Here is a 15,845-nt window from a genome sequence, read left to right on the forward strand (position 1 = left end):
TTTCCTAACAAACCATGGCTCTACCTTGATTTCCCTCTGGCCTGGTGCACTTCATTAGAAACGTTTCCTACAATAGTTATGGAAAAATACTTCAAAGTGCTTCTTAAAAATATTTGTTCCTATTTTAAAGGATGGATTTTATAACTATTCTCTTTAAAGCAGAGGTGATTGCAGCATTCTGTGATTGATATTGATCCAGGGTCTCTCCCCAGGTGGTCTGGCCTGCTCAGAGAAGCTGTGCCTTGAGGTCTGACCCAGTGTGGGGAACCTTGCTCCACATTCCAAATCCCACCCTGTCTGTCCTCACTCACCTGGGACCTGCTTTGCTTGGATAGCTGGCTGCTCTCAGGGGAAGAGGAGTTTTTCCTTTTTGTTATTTTTGATGCAATCTAAAACTCCTAATTTTCCCTATGGAAAACAGACACACTCCTCAGGTGTGTGCCAGCCCAAGGTGCCACCAAGGAGGTTCAGCGCCAGGGATCGGTGCTTCGGGGGTTGTGCCTGAAGCCGGTGCCATCTTTCCTTTCTGCCTCTAACTCCCGTCATGCCCCGCGACCCCACAGAGCCCTATTGGAGCTGGGACTACAATACCCATCATGCCCCGCGATCCACAGAACCCCGGTATTCCCCCCTCCATATGTCCAATAGATGTCCTTCGGAACCTCCAGGTTCCCCAAGTGTCCCCTCAGCGCCCATTTGGCAACCTCCCAAAGACATCCCCGAATCCCCTGAATCCTCCCAAGCCCACAGATGCCCGTTACAGCCACTTCTGGGAATTCATCTCCTGTCATCCCCCGCGAGCTCAGAGCACCTCATAACCCAGTCAGTCGCCTAAAATTCCTTCCGTGCCCCGTGCCCTAAAGAGCCCGGTTAGAGCTCACCAAGATCCCTCCAATCTCTCCCGAACCGTACACGTCCCCCCCCCTGAGAACCTCAAGTCGCCGTTCAGAGGCAAAAGTGTCCCTGCAGTGCCCTCCCGGACCCCAAACTATCCGCAAGATCTACTTTCGGGACTACAGCACCCATCATGCTCCGCGGTTCCGGTAAAACGCCATTCCAGCTGAGACTTTATCCCCCATCATGCTCCGCGCCTCCCAGGGAGTCATTGCAGCACTGTCTACAGCTCCCATGATGCTCCGTAACCCCTTTAAACTGTATTATACCCGCGCCTACAACTCCCATCATCCCCTGCGCCCCAGAGAGCCCCGTCAGAGCCCCCCCAGTGCCCGCCCGGACCCCGAAGGATCCCAGATTCTCCTCTCTGACCTCCAAGTGCCCTCCTGGACCCCCAGGTGCCGCTCTGAGGTCTGCTGATTTTTTTAAGGGAAACAGTCTTTAAAAACAAACTATTGCAGGAAGGATGGAGACACTTCAAGAAAGAAATCTTGAGGGAGTAGAAACAGCCTGTCCCGTGTGCCAAAAGTCACATAGCAATGAAAATAACTGATCTGGCTGGGCATGAAGCTTTTTCCTGGAACTCAGGGGCAAAAGAGGCTGCATCACCTTTGGACAGAAGGGCAGGCAACTCAGGAAGTGTTTATTGATGTGGTTAGGTCATCCAGAAAAATAAGAGGTGAAACCTCAGTTAGGATATAGCCTGGCCGTGTCTGTGAAGGATAAAAAAACTTATTTTATAAACGCATTAGCAGGAAAAGCAGGGACAAGGAGAACCTCCATTCCTTATTGGGCAAAGATATGGTTACCAAAGATGAAGAAAAGTCTGAGGAACTTAACCCCTTCTTTGCCTCAGTTTTCAAGTGTAAGACATTTTATGCTCAGGACAAGTGATCTCCTGAGCTGGCAGATGGGGAAGGGGAGCAGAACAGACCCCTGTAATCCAGGAGGAAATAGCTGGGCACCTGCTGAGCCACTCAGATGCTCACAGGTGTCTCTGGGACCAGATGGGATCCATCCTAGGGGGATGAGGGAGCTGCTGGATGAGCTCCCCAAGCTGCCCTCCTTCATTTCTCATCAGTCCTGGCTCAGCAGGGAGGTCCCAGAGGACTGGAGGTGCCAATGTGAGCCCATCCCCAAGAAGGGCTGGAAGGAGGATCTGGGGAACTCCAGGCCTGTCAGCCTGACCTCAGTGCCCAGCAAGGTGATGGAACAGATCACCTTGAGAGCCATCACAGGGCACCTGCAGAATGGCTGAGGGATCAGAGCCAGCCAGCATGGATTTCAATGTCTGCATTGATGATCTGCATGAGGGCATTGAGTCCACCATCAGCAAATGTGCAGATGACACCAAGCTGGGTGTGAGTGTGGATCTGCTGGAGGGTTGGAGGGCTCTGCAGAGGGACCTGGACAGGCTGGATCCAGGGCCCAAATCCAACAAGGTCAGGATTAACAATACCAAGTGCTGGATCTGGCACTTTGGCCACAACAACCCCTGCAGTGCTACAGGCTGGGGACAGAGTGGTTGGGCAGCAGCCAGGCAGAAAGGGAGCTGGGGGCACTGATGGGCAGCAGGCTGGACATGAGCCAGCAGAGTGCCCAGGTGGCCAAGAAGGCCAATGGCACCTGACCTGGATCAGGAATGGAGTGGCCAGCAGGAGCAGGGCAGTGATTCTTCACCTGTGCTCAGCACTGGCTGGGCAGCACCTCGAGTGCTGTGCCTAGTTCTGGGTCTCCAATTTAGGAAGGACATAGAGGGGCTGGAGTGTGTCCCGAGAAGGGCAACAAGGCTGGTGAGGGGACCTAGAAGAGAAGTCCTTTGAGGAGGGGCTGAGGAAGCTGAGGTTGTTTATCCTGGAGAAGAGGAGGCTCAGGGACACCTCATCACTCTCTACAATTTCCTGACACCAGGTGAGGGCTCAGCTCTTCTCCCAGAATACTGCGACTGGACAAGCTGCACCAGGGGATACTTAGGATACACATTAAGAAACATTATTCATAGAAAGGGTGGTTTGGTATTCTAATGGGCTTCCCGGGGAGGTTGGTGAGTCACCGTCTTTGGAGGTGTTTAAGGAAAGACTGGATGTGGCCCTGAGTACCATGGTCTGGGGGAGAAGGTTGTGTTGGGTCTCAGGTCAGATTTGATGATCTCAAAGGTCTTTTACAACCTGGTTGATTCTGTAATTCTGTGATGACTGTGACATTGCAGGGCCCCAGGGAAGCAAGTGTTACTCTGTCAGGCCTCATGAAACCACAGAGACCATTGTGACACTGCAGGACCTCATATGACCAAGGGGCCATGATGCCACTGCAGGGACTCATGGAATGAAAGAAATGATTTTGGCACCGTGGTGCCCCATGGGACCAAGAGGCCATTGTGACACTGCAGAACCAAGGAGAGCATTGCTGCACTGGGAGACCATTGGGACACTGCAGGGCCTTGGGGAGCCAAAGGCTGTTGTGGCACCCAAGGGTCCCATGGAATGAAAGGGCCATTGTGATTCTCAAGGGTGTTGGGGAACCAAGAGGCTACTGTGAAACTATGGAGCCTCCTGGAATCATGGAGACCATTGTGACACTTCAGAGCATCATGGAGCTGTGGTGACGCCAAGTTGGGTGTGAGTGTGGATCTACTGGAGGGTAGGAGGGCTCTGCGGAGGGACCTGGAGAGGTGTTATGAATTGGTTTAAACACAGAAAATCAAAAGAAATGAAACCTCTGTGAAGAAAACCAAACAGACTGAGAAAGATTTGAAATATACCCAAAAAGCCTGAATAAAACCAAACGAGGTTAGATGTCGGTGCCAAAAAATTGATATCTTTTATTTAATATTAAAAGAGTCAAAGAGAAAGGAAGAGAGACTAAAGAAATAATTAGAAAAAGAGATGTTCTATGGGACCTGGGGGGAGAGAGTGACAGGGGTTAGGTAGAAGTATATCATTCTTTTGGGGGTCCCAATCAGAGCTCATTGCTCCCCTCCATCTTGAATTCTTGGTAGTGAGGATCCCCTGCCACTACACTGAAAAGCACAGAATCCCGTGGATTAATGTACCTTTGGGCAGGTGGAAACACCCTGGCGCCTGCCCTGCAGGGAGCTAGTTTGAGACTGTTTCTTGCAGCAGTGTGGATAATTCTGCCGTGTTCTGGTGCAGGGTCCCCTTTTGGGGGGGACCCTTGGGTGGGCCATGACAGCCCCTCTGCTGAGCAGAAGCTTTTCTAGGGTGAAGGGGCCCCTGCAGTTTGGGCTCCTCTGCACAGCAGAGGGTGGGCAGTCACTGCCTGGAAGCAGAGGCTTTTTCACTATACACCCAAAGCCTCTCTACCCCCATCCTTTGGAGTGAGGGTCTGCATGAGCCTAGCAGATGATAACCTGGGACCGTGTTCTCAACCCTGAAAGTGCTCAGCTTCATCCCCAGTGAATGTATTCTCTCCAGAGTCATTTACATCCATGAGTGAGCAGTTCAGGGCCTGAATCAGAAGGCCTATTCAGGGTGTGATGGTTTTCTCTGAAACTTGTCTCATATAGTTTTGTTAAACTGGGAAAAAATCCTTTGTGAAGATTTTTTAAGCCATAAATTACAATATTTCGATCTCTGAAAACAGTCTGGATCCAGGGGAAAAATCCCACAAGGTCAGGTTTAACAATACCAAGTGCCAGGTTCTGCACTTTGGCCACAAGACCCCTTGCAGTGATGCAGACTGGTGACAGAGTAGCTGGACAGCAGCCAGGCAGAAAGGGAGCTGGGGGCACTGATGGGCAGCAGGCTGGACATGAGCCAGCAGAGTGCCCAGGTGGCCAAGAAAGCCAGTGGCACCTGGCCTGGATCAGGAATGGTGTGGCCAGCAAGAGCAGGCAGTGATTCTTCACCTGTGCTCGGCACTGGTTGAGCAGCACCTCGAGTGCTGTGTGCAGTTCTGGGCCCCCAGTTTTAGAAGGACATGGAGGGGCTGGAGTGTTTCCAGAGAAGGGCAACAAGGCTGGTGAGGGGTCTGGAACACGAGTCCTGTGAGGAGTGGCTGAGGCAGCAGGGATTGTTTATTCTGGAGGAGGCACAGAAAGACAAGGTGGTGTCATGGCACAGGTTGGACTTGATGATCTCCAAGATCTTTTCCAGCCTGGCTGATTCTGTGGTTCTCTGAAACCACCCCTGGAGCACTTGCAGGATGAGCCCTGGGCCTCCTCTTCAGAAGGTCCAGCAGCCCAGGTCCCTCAGCTTCTCCTCAGTCCCCAAAGCCCATCCTGCCAGTCCTGCAGAGCCTCTCCAGCCCCTCCTCACTGCCCAGAACAGGGAGCCCCACACCCAGACACACCAGTCCAGATGTGCCCCCCTGGCCTGTGGTGCCTGTGGCAAGGGAGCAGCACGAGGCACTGCAGGAGCCTGCAGACAATTCCTGCAGCACTTGTAGGATGATCCTGCTTCTGAAGGGATGTTCCCATGGTGCCAGCTCAGGAACTCAAATGGGGAGTGGGGCCAGAGAGGAAAGGGCAAACAGGCATGAATTGTTTGAAGGGGAAAGAACAGAGATGGGAAATAGGAAGAAATCTGGACCAGGGAAAAGTAAAGAAAGCAAAGGTCAACACAAGGAAAATACTCAGGGCAGTTTGGGGGTGGCTGCCAGGCTGCCCCGGCTCTAAGAAATGCCATCTGCAGTGGGACAGGAAACTCACAGCTCATGGGAACAAACTTTCTGGCTGATCAGGGCAGCCAGCAAACACTGCTGCTACTGCTGTGGTTGGAAGCTCTCTTAAAGAGAAATTTCATAGAGGATTCCCTCTTTTCTCAGAAAAGTTTCTTTTGTACATTTGGAGCGTGACAATAAAATGTAAAAGAGTATTGTAGAGCTGAAAGGCAGAAAGAGCAACTGACCTACAGAATCTGATCTCATTAAAAAATCATCTGGTAATAATTTTTAAGCATAGATTTCTTTGATTTTTTTAGCAAATTAGGAATTCTTGGATGTGAGTTGTGCCTTATCTGTAACATGTTGATTTTGACTTTTTTAGATTAATTATTTCTGTTTGAATGAGATGATTTAATACTGCATTCCCCACCTGAAGGAGTTATTCTTGTGTAAAAAGCCTCTCTCACATTAGGTATTGCAAGAATTCTCTGTACTTGATAGAAACACACACAATATGTGAACGACATAGACTAGTTGGGTTGCTGAGGTTTTTTTAAATCCCCTTAATAAACAATTTACACATGAAGTTCTTGCTGAAGAGCCCCCAGTCCCCGAGTTTCTATCAGCACTCAAGGCGTGCTGGCCACATCATTGAATTTCTCTGCTTTTTTCACGGAATGGCCCCGAACCTTTGCACAGAGCTGAGTGTCCCTGCTCCCTGGGGGCTTGGTGGCACTCGGGGACAGCCGGGCGGGGACGCGGTGGCACCCGGGACGCTGCTGCTGCGAGCTCTGTGCCGGTCCCGTGCCCGTTCCATGACCGTTACCTGCCGGTGTCTCCTGGGACGCTGCGGTTCGAGCCGGACGGTGCCAACGGCAGAGCCGCCTTTGGGCTGCTGCAGTGCGGCCGCAGCATCCCGGAGCTCTGCTCTGCTCTGCCCGCAAATCCTGTTGGCAGCGCATCCACTGCCGCTAGCGAGGCATCCCTCGCCCGCACGGCCGGCTTGTGCCAGGTAATTCTGCCAACTTGCCCGCCAAGGATGTCCCTTCTGGCCACCAACAGGAGCAGCTTCAAAGCAGACCAGTAACCAGGGAAATTGCCTTCAAGGCATTCTTCATATAGCAAATATTTAGGATTATTATTATTGTCCCAGCTTGCAGCAGGACAAATCACTTTCAAGTGGAGAGGGCAAGGCTGCTGCTGGTTCAGCTTTAATCCCAAGGGTCTCTGAACCCATCCCTAGGAAAGGAGGGTGGCATGGGGAGCACAGGGGCCCCTTGGTTCTGCCCCATGTGCTGCCAAAAGGTTCCAACACTGAGAAGAAGAGGCTGAGGGCAGAACCAGCAGATGTGTAGCAGGGGGAACTTTATTTTTTGCTTTTCCTGTGCAGTACCTGCAGCTGCTCCAGCTGGGATTGCCCCATTGGGAGTGGGAGCAGCTGCCTGGGGCTGCTCTGGCAGTTGAACTGTGGCAGCCAGGGGCTCCAGAGGGAGGTGGCAAAGCCCTTGTGCAAACACCCATAGCCCAAAGTGAAGCCAGTTATTATTTTTCCACTTTCAAGGCTCATGGCCATTATAATTGCCTTGTGTGTATATTCATATATTATATTTGTGTAAGTACAACGGCCACCAGAATGTTTGAATCCTGCAAGGCCAGGTCTGACAAGCCTTTGAGAAACCTAGTGTCCCTGCCCATGGCAGAGGGGCAGAATCTGGTGAAATTTAAGACCCCTCCCAACCTAAAAACATTCTGTGCTTCTATAGATCCATGGATCTCTGGTTCTATGAATCCAGTGTGCTCACTGACTGTATGTCAAATTGTCCCTTCAAATGCCTGAATATATGTAAAACACCAAGCTTTACCCATAAAAATATCATGGGAAAATTAGTGATAGCAACATTTGAAGGAAGGTCGTAAGATGGGTACATAAAGTTTTCAAGCAGCTTCCAAGCTTCCTTGTTCCATTAAAGCAGCTCTTTGCCTGGGGCTGGATGGACAAAGCAGAAAGAAGAGCAACCAAATATTGTCCTGCTAAGGGATGCAGAAATAAGCCTGGCCAAATACAGCACTGTCAAAAGCTTGTAGGAATTCCCACCAGGATCACTTGGGCACCTGCTTTCCTCTCCAGAGTGTGGGAAGCTTGTGTTCAGAAGCACATCTTGGTTGCAGGAACATTTGTGCCTTGTGGGAACAGTGTGGTTCAAAACCTGGCCCTGTCAAGGGCATTTGCAAAACTTTTTGCCTGTTTAGTGAAATCTAGATTTTCCTGCTGGCCACTTGTGTGCTTTGTGGCCATGTCAAGGATAAGCTGGTGACAGGGCAGGCTCCCCTGCCATGCTGTTTATTCACATGTGTGTGTTCATCTCTCTCTGCCCAAGTTACCCAATGCCAGGTCCATTCAGCAGAAGCCAGAAGAAATCTGGAATGACTTCTCCCTGTATGCACCTCCTACTTCTCCCACCTTGGTTCATCTTTAAATTCTAGTGGGCACCATGTTCTTTTAAGGCAGTTTATTTCCCAGCCAGTGCCATGGTTTTCAGGGTTGTGAGGGAGGAACAGAGTGCTGGTTTGCTTCCAGGTGTGTCCTCTTAGCTTGGTGTGAGTGTCTCTTCTGAGGATTCCCAGCTGCAGGGGGAGGTGGGGCTCTGGCAGGATCCCCATCCCCAGGATTCCCATTCTGTGGCTTGCAGAATGGGTCCCTTCCCTGGGGTTACAGCCATGGCCTGGAGCTCAGCTGCTTCAGCTCTTCCCCAAGTGTCTGTGCTGCTGTTCCATACCAGTTGCCCTGAGTGGGGTGGTTCACAAGATTTCACAGAATGCTCCTGTAGCCTCCTCCCCAGCAATAAATCACTCTGCTCCCTCTGGAGTGTGAGATGCTGTAAATGAATGTCACAAATTGGAACGTAAATATTCTCAGTCCTATTTTGGCCTTTACTTCTGCTGAGGGGATCTTGTTACCTTTTCATCTAGAGCTGTCTCTTTAGGGCTTCCTTTCCTTCTTTTCCTTTTCCTTTTCCTTTTCCTTTTCCTTTTCCTTTTCCTTTTCCTTTTCCTTTTTCCCTTTCCCTTTCCCTCTCCCTCTCCCTCTCCCTCTCCCTCTCCCTCTCCCTCTCCTCTCCTGCTGCCATTCATGTGAGGCCCGTTTGTGTTGGAACTTTGTGCCAAAGCTGGCACTTCAGGAGCCCTCCGAGGAGAGAAAGGACAAGGGCTCCCCCCAGGCCAGCACCAAAGGCTTTCTGGACCCTGAGCTCCCAGGAGATGCTCAGGAACGTGATGCTCTCACCCCCAATGGCCACAGGTCTGGGGACTTGCACAAAGAGAAAGTGCCCTCACCTCCTGAGGAGAAGTTGTTCTTCCCTGCAAGGAAGCCTGACTTGAAGAGAAAAGAAATGAAGAGTCCTGAGGAGTTCCCTAGAAAGAAGAAGGTGAGAGGGGCAGGGGGAGGTGGGTTTGGACAATGATCAAGGTGGTGTTTGAAAAACCCGTGTGGAGATTCCCTTCACAGGTTGGCACTAGAGCCTTCTCCTCTGAAGGTAGCTCCAGTGTGTTATTTTTTCTGTTTTCAACCAGAATCTGTCAAACTGAGCTCTACTGGTCTGATGTTTTTTCCTCTTTTTTTTTTTTTTTTTTTTTTCCTGTTAGAGAGAAGACAAGGGGGATACTCCCAGGAAGAAAAAGGAGTGAGAAAAAACATCCCCAAAAAACTTCACCTTCAGCAAACAGAGACTCCAGTAAACTAAAGTGAGTATGCAGTGGTGGGATGTGTAAATCTAAGTCTCTCTTCAGAAGGGTAAGATGAAGAACTGTGTCTTCTGTCCAGACAATTGTTTGCTCCTAATTTTGTGTGCCTTCTGCAACTTCAACTGCTGCAGCTTGGCCTTTACAGTGCAGAAAGCAGCTCTGCAGGTGTAGGTGGGTGAGGGTAGGGAGCCTTTCCCTTCTGACATCCTCTGGAAGCTCAGAGGTGATGGGGCTGGTGCTTGGCTGGGTGAAGGGATGTTCCAATTGCGGTAGGAATGGAAAAAGCTTTAATTCTGGAGTTGCTTCCTCACTTTTCCTCAGGGAAAATGAGCAGCTGCCTTAGTCATGTGCTGGCTTTTGGAGTGGGAGGGGTAGGAGGTGTTTTTAGGCTGAGAGGGCTCTGGATCAGGTGCTGTGGTCTGTGTCAAATCATCCCTTGTGCAGCATCAGCTGTGCCAAGACAGAGCTGCTGGAGAGAATGTGAGCAGTGAGCAGGGAGCAGGGACCAAAGCATGGGAGAGGTGGGTGCTGAAAGAGAGGAGAGGTCTGTCCCATGGACAGCAGAGTCAGGCAAGAGGTGCAGCCCCACATCTGAGCCTTCTCACTGTGTTTAACTTCATTTCCTCCTCTTCTGATGCTCCAGTCCATCAGCTGGGATTCACTGATTGGTGTGTTATTGGAAACTTTGAGAAGCTGACTAAAAATGGTGGAAATGAGCAGTGGGGAATCAAGGTTGAGAGTTATTTGGGGCTCCTTGTTGCAGCCACAATTCCCTGGTCATCCTGATTTCAGATGATCAGAAATCTGCTAGGTGCTGTGTTATTGAATGTTAAAATCTCTGCCAATTAAAATTCTCTCTCACTTGAAGCCTCTCAGCTTTGGAAAGGTTGTCTAGTTGAGACACTGGCAAGAATTGGTAGAGGATATAGCCAAGTTTTAAGAACATTATATGTGCATCATATCCATTAATTTCCTTCTCTTGTCCAGAGCATCAGAAGCTTCGTTCCAAACTGAGAGGAAAAATGTGCTGCCACCTCTGCTGGCCATGACTGCTGCACAATGTCCACCAAACTCGACCATGACAACCCAAAACAGACTCACAACTGAGACTGACAGCCTGGACCTGCCTGCCATGGATAACCCTGCAGGAACCAGGGTCTGCCTGCCATGGATAACCCTGCAGGAACCAGGATCCTTTGTTTGCCAAGCACAGGAAAGTGGAGGAAGATGACAAGAAACAATCCCAGGACATCAACATGGATATCCAGGAGAGTTGGCTGGAGGATTCCTGCAACCCACACCTGCTGTGTGATTCTCTTTACAAACATCCTCTCAGATAAGTAACTATTTCTGATTGTTGGCAACTTGCAAATACAAGACTGGTGTAAAAAGGAGCGTGCTTATAAATAGAAAGGGTGGTTTGGTTAAAAATAAGAAACAGCAAACCTCTGGGTGTGGCTGCAATCTAAGCCTCAAGTTTTATAGCTTGATAACAAAATTGTTGATAACCCTTGCAGCTTTTCATTTCTGGGTTATAAGACTGGATTTTACTGGCTGTTTGTTAAAACTTGGCTGTTCACTGTCGGCTTGGGGTGTGGGATTTGGGATGTTTGGGCAAGGGTGGGGCTGTGATTTAAGCCAGACTCTGCACACTGTTTTTTCTGCCTTCTAACAGCTCATTTTTCCCTGATAATTTTCCTCCTCCCAGCCCTTACTGCTCTCTCAGCCACTGAACAAGGAACCTGCTGCTGAATTTCTCCATGTTTGGGAGAAGTTTAATGGTTACAGAGCATGTGAGTTGCCAAGTGAGGAGCCAAGGTTCCATTTCCATTGTTGGAGGGACTGCTGGGGAGGAAGGCAAGAAGGGGAGAGCCTGGAGCATAGACTATGCCTGGGACAAATGAACATTTTCTCAGGAAATTTAGGATGTTGGAGTTGGTTTAGGCACCTCTCTCAGACCAGTTTTCTCTCTGTGCTTTTTCAGGGATCTGCAAGGGATGAGAAGAATCCTTTCCCAGTGGCTTCTCTGCCAAATGAAGACAAGACAAGAAGACTGTGAAGTTTGAACAGTAAGTCTTTGTTTCACAGCCCTGCCTGTGGTTTCTGAAGACACCAAACAGGGCTGGCCCTGCAGCCACCCCAGTTTCTGCTTCCTCATTCCTCATTTTGGGAGCAAAGAGTGAGGGAGAGCTGCCCCATCAGGGCAGCACCTGCAGCTTGGCTACAGCTGGGCTGCACTTGAATTTTTGACTCCTTGCTGGCCTTGTGACCAGTATTTGCCAAAAGGAATTCCTGTAGTTGCTGGTATGTTTCTGGTTGTACAGTTTAGTCATTGCAACTGTTGTGTTGTCCTGTAGTGCAAGCAGTGGGGAATGCTCTGAAGCTGTAACCTGCCATCCCATGGGGCCTTTGCAGTGTCATTTTCCATAAAACATAAAGTTTTTTGGGCCTCTTTGGGCAAAGGGATGCATTGCCATGATCTGCTGGCAAACTTGCTAAAGAAAATAATCAGGATGGGCCTGGCAGGCTCTAAAAATCCTCTCCATAAAGAGGCAGCTGCTGAAAGTCAAAAAGCTTTGCAGGTCCTCTTTGAGTAAAGTGAGTCCAGTCACTGACTGTCTTCTGCCAGATGTGCCTGTTGGATGGATCCAACCAAATGTTTTCTCTATCCCTACTTTTGTTGCAGAGATTTCTGCTGGACAAACCAAGAGATGTGACCAGGAGCCAGCCTGACCTCATGCACTGAATGAGGCAGAATTTACAGTGGCTGTGACTGGAACCCAAGTGCCTTAACTGGGTCTCCAGGATGTAAATAGTTCCATGTTCTCTGTTCTCTTGGAGCCTTAGAAACAGTTCTGTTTTGTTAAGTTTCTTTCTGTTCAATGCAAAGCACCTGCATATTTTTTTTGTTTGTTTAAAATACAGTTTTAAGTTCTTTTAGTTAACCTTGGAAAAACTTTGTGGTATTTGAGGGTAATGCTTTTCTGCCTTGCAAAAGAAGAGATGGGGAGTGGTACCTGCCTTTAAAATGACCAAGTGCAATGAATTTTCTGAATGACCCCATGTGCTGATGGTCTATAAATGTTGAATATTATCAGTAACTATTATGAATAACTAACAGGACAATATTCACACCTATTGCTGACAGGAATCTGCACTCAGATTGTTACTGAGGGTCTTGCTCAGTTTCAGTCTTGTCAGATCTAAGTTTGGGTGGCAAAATGACACCCAAGGGGTGGCTGGAAACAGCTCTGCCTGTCTCCTGTGCTGGAGGGATGGGACTCACAAGGAGGATTCCTACTTGGGCTGCTTTTTGGGATTTGGATTGGTGAGGGTGGGAAACTGCAGTGGATCTGGAATTGTTTGGGCATTGTTGTGAGTCTGAGAGCTTCCAGGGAGAGGAATCCCTTCTGATAAAGGAGAGATTAAGTGGCTGAACGTGGAACATGAGGCACATTTTGCATGTGGGTATTTGCCTGAAAGCACTGGTAGTCTCAGTGAGTGTCCAGGAGCAGAATTTGGTACCAAAGTGGGGTGTCCTTGCAGAGGGAGAGGACTTGGATTCCCTCTCCCACAGGAAGCCACACTCTAGGATGGGCCCAAAGACTCAGAAACCTGTCAAGGGAGCCCAAAAGAAATGATGAGCTGTTTGCAAGCACTTTTCCCTTGCCACACTAACAGTGGAGGCAGCATCCACAGCATTGGTGTGTTCAGTTGACACCCTTCTCTTCCCAGAGATTTCCTGGAAATTAAGCTTGCAGTATGGCTCAAGGGATTATTTTTTTCAGAGAAATCTGAAAAGCTTCTGTGAAAAAGGCAACCCCAAATCCCTCCAAGTTCTGCAGTCACCTTTTAGTTGAACTTGATGGGCTTTGGATCAATGCTATTTATATTTATTTAGAGTCAAGTTCAAAAAACTGTTAAACAAAAGGTTTTATTTGTACAAGTAGTTTATTTATGCCTCAAACACAGCTGAGCAGCTTCCTTTCTACAGTTGCATTCCTCCCATTCACCCACAATCAACTGTATTCCAACATGATAGCAAGTTAATTTGTAATGGTCATAAAATGGTCAATAAAACATGGATGTTTGACATCAGTGAGTGATTCTGGAATCTTCATTTATCACCATGCTAGTCCAGTGAGTTGACACCCTTGCCTACCCAAAGATTTCCTGTTGTGAGCCAGCAGCCCCATGCCATCCTCACAGCCAGAGGTGTGCCTGCTTAGCCTCTGCTGCTGTCACATCCCTGTCTCTGACAGACCTGTGTGAGTGTGGAGAGAAGGATGGCATCCCAAAATAACTGGGCTTACAAGAAAGAATTATCTCCCTTTCCCACATCATTTCATGGTGAATAAACAGGTCTAATGTTTAGCTGTTTGTAAAACACCTGTTTGTGGGTTTGAGGCTCAAGAAAATGAGCAGTAAATAAATACCAGCAACACTCCTGCATTTCCAAAAGAGGTTTCTGTAGACAGGGCTCCTGCCTGGAGTCATTCTGCCTTCTGGCCCTGCAGGGCCACTGGGATCATGGCTGGGTCTTGCTGCATCTTCAAGGGCCTGGCCTTTTATGTTCACTTTATTAATGTTCACTTCATTATGTTAGCTTTATTATTTCATGGATAAGCTGCCCTAATAGGTGGAAGGAAGGTCCATGTTCCCCCTCCCCATTTAACCTATCAAACCTTTTTTTAATCCTTATCCCAGAAGTAATTCCTGCCCATAGCAGGAGGATTGGAACTAAACCATCTTTAATGTCTCTTTCAACCCAAGCCGTTCTATGAAATAATAGAAAACTTTAAAAAATCCACTGTATTTCAACCTTGAGCTAGGTCAGGGGCCTGCAAAGGGTTAGGAAAGATACTCATTGCTTTCACTTGGGCCTATTTTAGGACATGAATGAGATGACTTTTTTACCTGTTCATTTTGTCTGCCAGCTTTGACCTTCTATCAGTGAGGAGAACTTTAACCTGCTGCTCAAAACCAGTGACCAGTGGGTGTGAATCAGCACACAGACATTTTTGCAGCTCTGGCTGTTCTGGGAGTGCCCACAGTTGCCTGCTTAGAGCACAGTTGCATTAAAATGCCATAAAGTGGCAGCAACACCAGCCCCACAGACTGAGCCAGTTTTCATCTCCTGGCTGCCTGTGCTTTATTTGCCACCGGTTCCAGTAGGGGAAATGTGCAAAGCTTTAGAAAACAAATACAGATGTGCAAAAGCAGCCAGCAAAAAGCAAAAATTGAGTATCTGGAACAGAGTACTTGGATTTGCAAAACTCTGCACACCACAGTGATGCCAAAAATAGTTCCAAGAACCATTTAAATCTAAATATAGACAGAAAGATCCATTTGACTGTGGGAAAAATTTAGAGTTAAGAACTTCCCAGTAATTTGTTCTAATTAAGCTTGAATGGGCTAATGGGCTGAATTTTACATTGAACCATTTGACAGTTCCTAAAACTTTTTTAGCAATGATGTTTTTACTTTTGCTGGTATTTGTGTTCGTGTCTGTGCTGCTGGACGTGCTGGTGTCGGTGGGGCTGTTTTTGTTGTGGGCAGGCACCGGCAGAGCTTGAGGAGTGTGGGCTGCTCTGTGCTGGGGGTGCCGTGCGCGCTGGCAGGGCTGAGTGCGGGGGCTCCAGCCCACGGGGGCTGCCCGCGGGGCGGGGGGTGCGTGGGGCTCCACGGGGGCAGTCTGCGAGCGGGGCGGGGTGTGCGGGTGGCGAGCGGGGGCCGCTTTCGCCGCTTCTCTTTTCGGCAGCACAGGGAGGGAGCAGCACGGTGGCCGTGCTGGCGATGAGGCGCTGCTGCTGCTGCTGGGGCTGTGGCTTCTGGCACAGAACTTCTGAGGCCGGAGCACCGCTCCTGGCTCCGGGGCGGTGGCAGCAGTGGGGTGGCCGCGGGCTCTCTGTCACTGCAGCTGCTTCCCTCGGCTGCTCGGGGACGGGGTGTGCGTGGGGGCAGGGTCCCGAACAGGAGGGGAGAGGCGCGACCCAAAAATGGGAGAGGAGGGGTCTCCGTCTGTCCCGCCATGCGGTCTGTGCCATTTTGTGCAGCCGAGGTGAGGGGAGAACGTGAAAAAGACAACTTTTCTTGCGACAGGAGAGGGGCTGTAGGGGAAGGGGAATGCGGAAAAAGCTGGGGTTCAGCATTTTCTGAACATTCATTAGGAAGCTGAACACCTAGGTGAATTAAAATAGGAAAACGTAGAGTTTTTACTACTGGAAAGTGTTCACTTTGCAATTTTCCCGAGGCTTCATTTAAAAAGGTTATTATTTAGAAATTATTTTTGTGAAACGTCAGGATAATTTTCACACAGCCAGCATACCAAAAGTTTCAAATCCCCCTTCAAAAATTGAAATTTGCTGCGACAAAGAATGTTTTTAAATTGGAGACAAATTTCCTGCTGCGAGCAGGTGTATCTTACTGGCATTTTCACCTATAAGGAGAAAAAGCAAAGAGTGCTGCAGAGTTTTAAACTCACCACAGTAAGATTAAAAAACATTCTCGGGCTGGTTGATGTAGATGCATTCATGGGAAAGAGTCCGGGTTCGGAGCGCCATGTGTTGCATTTAGAAGTTGCTTGG

The 15,845-nt window shown here is 49.1% G+C and overlaps 1 long non-coding RNA gene across 1 annotated transcript; it reads left to right on the forward strand.

The window, feature by feature from the left end:
- The first annotated feature begins 10,614 nt into the window (after positions 1 to 10,614).
- LOC306814032 lies at positions 10,615 to 12,203 on the forward strand. Its single transcript, XR_013777075.1, has 3 exons — positions 10,615 to 11,063; positions 11,254 to 11,327; positions 11,945 to 12,203. It is a non-coding gene; the product is annotated as an uncharacterized lncRNA (long non-coding RNA).
- Positions 12,204 to 15,845: the final 3,642 nt, after the last annotated feature.

Source organism: Erithacus rubecula (genome assembly GCF_903797595.1).
Source record: "Erithacus rubecula genome assembly, chromosome: 34".
Classification (NCBI taxonomy): Eukaryota; Metazoa; Chordata; class Aves; order Passeriformes; family Muscicapidae; genus Erithacus; species Erithacus rubecula.